General features: G+C 49.6%; 1 pseudogene; it reads left to right on the top strand.

Annotated features, from left to right (window-relative positions):
* Positions 1 to 906: 906 nt before the first annotated feature.
* Positions 907 to 1972, top strand: LOC119360608 (annotated as a pseudogene).
* Positions 1973 to 5652: the final 3680 nt, after the last annotated feature.

Genomic DNA, 5652 nt, shown 5'->3' with positions numbered 1-5652 from the left:
ACATTTTTTCGAAATACATGATTTTTTTTCATATAGATTTACTGTGTTTTAATACGCTATGAACATTTTTTATTTCATACACATGAAATTTTTTATTACATTTTCTTGGCAACAACATGACAAAAAATATAATAACATTTCTACATATTTAGAATATATTTTGTATTGATTGAATACTTCCAAAAGAAATAATTTTCCGGGGAGGGGGGGGGGTAGAAAGACTTTTTAGGAGTAATTGCACATTTTCTTATTTAACAACACATAATATTTTTGCTTTAAACAGGGATTTGAAAATTGTTAGAAAGTACCTATGAATTATGAGAATTAATAAAATGGGAAACATTTGTTGCGCCAAGTAGTTTCTAGCCCAATCATGAGACCCTAAAGGCGGAACAAGCTCTGCCCACGAGCGCCTTATAGCACCTCCCACGTCCATCTACTCTCGTACCTAGACCACCGAAGTTGATATGTGGATCTATCAGAAAAGGTGGCCACCACATAGTTTGTCCCCAATATGAAGGTTCGGTCCCCCTTGAGCGATTATGTTAGTGTCTCTGGTAGCGATCGATCTAACCTCCTCATCAAGGTTCACCCAATGTCCCATCCATTTCTTTGCCTCGTATATGTTAGTGTCTCTAGTTTGGTGTCTCTAGTTTGGTGACACCGTTTTTTCAAAACCATAGTGATCTAAAACCTCGGCAATGCATACTTCAGTTTCTAAAAACCACAGTTTTTCTCACTTCGGTTTACTAGAAAACAGAGGTTGAGAGATCTCTTTCTCAAATACTAAAAAGAGCATGGTGTTAGGCATACTATGGTTTATAGAACTGTGGTGTTTGTTGATGTCAAACACATCAAACGTTTTAAAACCGTAGTTTTTTAAAACATGTTCACTAGACTGTATTCATGGATGATATATTCTTATTGCAGAAATGTGTGGAAGATAGGCTCAGCGCGCTGACCGACGACATCTTAATCTCTATCTTGGTGAGAGTCGACATTGCCACGGCAGCAAGAAGTAGCATTTTGTCAACGCGGTGGAGAAACTTGTGTGCTTACTTCGTAATCTCAAATTTCATGCCATGGACTTCCTTAGCGCCCCATGCGAAGGAGCTGCACGCCACATTGATCAAGCAATGGCGTCTCTGGTGAGAGCTAATAGCAGATTCTTGGCTCATCCACGCAGGAAACACACCACTAAAAAGCTATGCCTTGAGCTCTATCTCACCGGCAACTACTCGCATGACATCGGCCTGCTGGTCTGCAACACCATTGACAGTGAGATGGTAACAGATTTGGAACTCGCCATTTTAACAGAGAAGAAGCCAGAGGACTCCGCACACGAGGTTATGGTGCAGCAAGCTCAGGATATGGATGGATTTTTCAGTGCCTTTCCTAGCATTCTTCGTTGCCTCACAAGGCCCCATCTACAAAATGTTCGCTTGGTCGAACGGGACATGAATCACCTTTTGTTCGACTGCTGCACCTTCTTTTGGACCACTACAACACCGGGGACTGTGCTGTATGGAAGATCGATGCGCCACGTTCGAATCTCAGAGTTCTAGAAGTCTACTTATCCAGGTTGAAAATAGCCGAGGTGCTATGCCTTCTAAAACTAGAGCGGGTCCGTTGGCAGGCTTTGTTGTTTTATGAGGCCCCCTTATGTTTTGGTTATGTCCCGTCACTCAAGGAATTATCCCTCGTCTGTGATGCAACTTTCATTAACCAAGACTTTAGTTTAAGCCAGGTTCTAGACGATGCCACAAACATACATACTTTAACCTTAAACTTTCGAGGAGAAAAGGTAATTTTAGCCGATAGCTGTTATATTGTGGTTGTGTGCTATTTCGTTCGTACGAACTTAATGTTGGACTAGCACTAGGATTGTTCTAGTTTTGCTGGTTCATAACTTCACCATGTTATTTGCTTTTATTTACAATTTATAATTTCCAGGAAGCATCCCATTACTTAGCAAATGACTAACCTGGTGCGCACATAACTTGCATCTATGACATACAGATGTACAATTATTCTATTTTTACCTCTCTTTTCTTGTTCATCAGATTTGGATGCAACCAGACGGAAAACAACTATGCACTGCATTCAACAAGCTAAGAAAGCTGACCATCCATGGTATCTTTATAAAATTTGACCTATTATGGACATTAAATCTCATCGCTTGGGACTAAAGGCTTTGTTGTTGTTGTTATGGACATTAAATCTCATCGAAGCTGCTCCATCCGTCGAGACATTTGATGTTGAGGTACTTCTACTCATTCTTTTCAACTTTTAGTTAGAATGTGTACAAGTCTATCTGACTCAAAGCACCATCGTAGTCTCTTTGGCTTTGATTACAATCCTACCATAACCCCTTATAATTTAGGTATTGCTGGTTGAATGCAGATGTTTGAACATCCATGCCAGGAGGGTGATGAAGCAAGAATAAGATGTTTTGGTGCTCAGAGAGTGGAACCTTCATGGAAGTTGTCTGGGTTCACAAGCTGTCACAAGTGGCAATTGAAAGAGTTCTAGTTAGGTGGCTTTAGGCCCCTACTGGAGCAACACTTTTTATTTGTAAGTACTGTTATGGGTCGAGCTCCAGACTTGAAGACAGAGGGTCAATATCCATGCAAGGGTTGTGACACAAGAATCCCAATACCTCCTCCGGTAGGGGGCTTCTTTCCAACTTACAGGGATGCCCAAGAAGCAATAGCCAAGCAACTTAGAGAGAGGGCCCGGTCCTCGGCATAGATAATTTTTCGTAGTGGTTCGACATACCCCTCGTGGGCAACCCGATCATATATTTATTAGCTAGGAGAGTACAAGAGATCACCATAGTTGCGATGTACTGTGAAATGTGAATTCCAGGAGTAACTCTCTTTGTATTTTTGGTATCATTTCATCAAAATCTGGTTATAATTAATAGATGAGGCAAATCTTTGGTCCGTATTGCAAAAGAAACTTATAAAAGTTGTACAAATGTTGATTGCCAATGCAAGCTCATCCTGTCATGTGTTCACACTTTTGTGCAGGCTCTTTGTGTCTTGATAAAAGGCCACAAGAGAAGTTGGAGACCCGTTAGAGCATCTATAGTCGGACTTGACAAATGTGGTCCCTCAAACGCCCACGAATGCGTCCATGGACACTATCATTCCTCAAGTTCCCCTTCTCACAGCCGGATACCTCAATTAACATACCTCAAATCCATATAAACTCATGCAACTACGTAAACGATGCATTACACACATCGTCCGGCTACTACATTAGGACATGCCGTCGGACTACCAAAATTGACATGTTTAATCTGCATGCTAGCTATGGACTATAAGATCATCCATGACTGTCCTTGCCCTTCCCGGCGCCCTTGATGTCCATCTCCCGGAGTAGCGGTTGAAGATGCAGTATAGATCGAGTCAGATCTGCTCATAGCCGGAGTTGTCCGACCCGTCGATGTCCTCCTTCTCCTCTTTGGAGGCACTCCGACCATGGCATGCACCGCCCGATTCTGCTCTCAGTCGAGGGCGTGTGTGTTCCTCCGCTGCCGCTTCTTAATAATGCAGGCCTGGATGGCTTCCTTCTCTGCAGCCGCCCGCGCCGCCGCATCAACTGCCTCCGCCGCCGCCATGTCGGCAGCGAGGCGGGCCTCCGCTGCCCTCATCCTCTCCTTCCCATGGTAGGCACACCGGTCCCAGTAGGACTCGTACTCCAGCGGACTGGTGATGCAGAAATGGAGATTGGAAGTCTCCCAAGAGGACCGCAATTATCCAGCGCAGGAGGATTCGAGCGCCAATGCGCCACGCAATGGACTCGCGCCGGACAGATCATGCTGTCGGTCGGGTGCTATCCTCCCGGGGAGCGTTGGAGTGCAATGCGGATGGCCATTGCCTCCTCCAAACGCACAGGACGACACCCCAGTCAATGGATCGGTACAGGTCATCGTCGGATCCGTTGTCCGCCATGCTGAAGAAGGTTGGAGATCGCTGGACGGGAGCTTGGGTGGCGGAGGAAAGTGGAGGGGACTCTAGTGAAGTGGCTAGGGTTTGGACCGGACAGCAGATGGAGAGGAATATATGTGGGGTGTCGGGCGGTAGGTGCGACATATGCCAACGGATGGCTTATCATTGTGGGAGTCAGTAAGACATCGCCGGTGCCTGGAAACGGGATAAGGTGAAGACATGCACGCCGGGGGCTCTCCGTGGAGATAATACCCCTACTCCTGCTTTGCGGGGTCTCCGCATGATCACTAGATCAATAAGAAGCTACAAGAGGCTCCTTGAGCTGTTCGGTGGGAGGAGGAAGAAGGGAAAGGCTAGCTCTCTTCTCTCCCTATGGTGGTGTCTAAAACTCTATGAGATCAAACCTTTGCATGGGTGTCCCGGGGGGTTTATATAGGCCTACCCCCAGGGGTACAATGGTAATCCGGCTGGGCGCGGGTCCCAGCCGTCAGCGTCTACGTCCGCCGGCTTCTCCACCGGCTACTGGGGCCCGCCGGCTGGTGGGTCCCGCCGGTTGCCGGCCCATTGGTCGACAGGCCGGCCCCACCGCTTGAGGGTCTTGTCGGGGGCTGGTCACTGTTGCCTCGCCTCTGATGACGAGGGCTTTGTCGGGGTAAGCATGGCTACAGTGTCGCCGCCTTGTGGGCTCTCACTGTAGCCTTACCTTGTCTTGTCTCCTTAATGGTGCGTGCGCCCCGAGGAGGGGAGCAAGCCGGCTATAGGAAGCCGGCCATGCCTTAGGCCGGCTGGGGGAGGCCAGGACGCCTTCGGGCGTCTCTCTGACCGAAGGGGCCCGCCGCCTATGGGCCGTACTGGCAGCCCGTCGTGGAGGGTGTCATGATCTGCATGGCAATAGTGCCACACCGAACGGGAGATGGCCATCCCGTACGGCATACTGTAGCCATGCGTGTTCCGGGATTCGGGGGTGGCAGGGTCCACTGTAGCCACGCCCTGTCCCATCATCGTTATGGGGGTGCAGACTTTCTAGGGCACGGCCCATGGCCGCCTGCCAGAGGCCGGCTTCTTGGAGTCGATCGTCTTGGGCCGGCTTCTTGGAGTCGGCCTTTCTGCGGCCGGCTTTTGGGAGACGGCCCTATTGTGGCGTCTTCCAAGAGAGTTTATGGCCGGGCCGCCTTCCGATAGCCGGCCTGCGAGATAGCCGGCCGGAAGAAGGTGGCCCCGTGTCTTGGGCCCTTCATGGTTTGGTTAGCCCATTGTTTTTTCTAAGGGCCAAAGGGAGCCGGCTAGGCTACCCGTGGTCATTTACTCCGACAGTAGTCCCCGAAGCTGGTTGGGCTTCGCGGCTGAAGGGGGAATCGAGAAGCTCGGCCAGCTTCCTATCCCGAAGAGCCGGCAGCTAGGAGTCGGCTTCTCTTATGCGTGCCTTCTCGGCGAAGTCTCCTTGCAATCCGAAGGCTGGAACCAGCTGGCGCGCTAGCCAGGCGGCAGGCTGACCGCCCGCCAACCGCGCGCCATGTGGCACCCTTCGGCTGGAAGGGCCTGCCAGCCCACGCGCGTGACGGGACGCTACCGCAGGCCGGGGCCCGCCACTTCCACGCCTTGGCCCGCGCGCGGATCTTCTGCGGCCCGAACCGACCGTACGTCTTTCGGCGGCGGTTCCCACTCGCCATGATGGCGCGATAATCATGGGTCATGG

This window comes from Triticum dicoccoides, chromosome 2B (genome assembly GCF_002162155.2).
Source record: "Triticum dicoccoides isolate Atlit2015 ecotype Zavitan chromosome 2B, WEW_v2.0, whole genome shotgun sequence".
In the NCBI taxonomy this organism is placed as follows: Eukaryota; Viridiplantae; Streptophyta; class Magnoliopsida; order Poales; family Poaceae; genus Triticum; species Triticum dicoccoides.
Note: the sequence above shows the minus strand (reverse complement) of the source record. Positions and strands in the feature narration are given on the sequence as shown.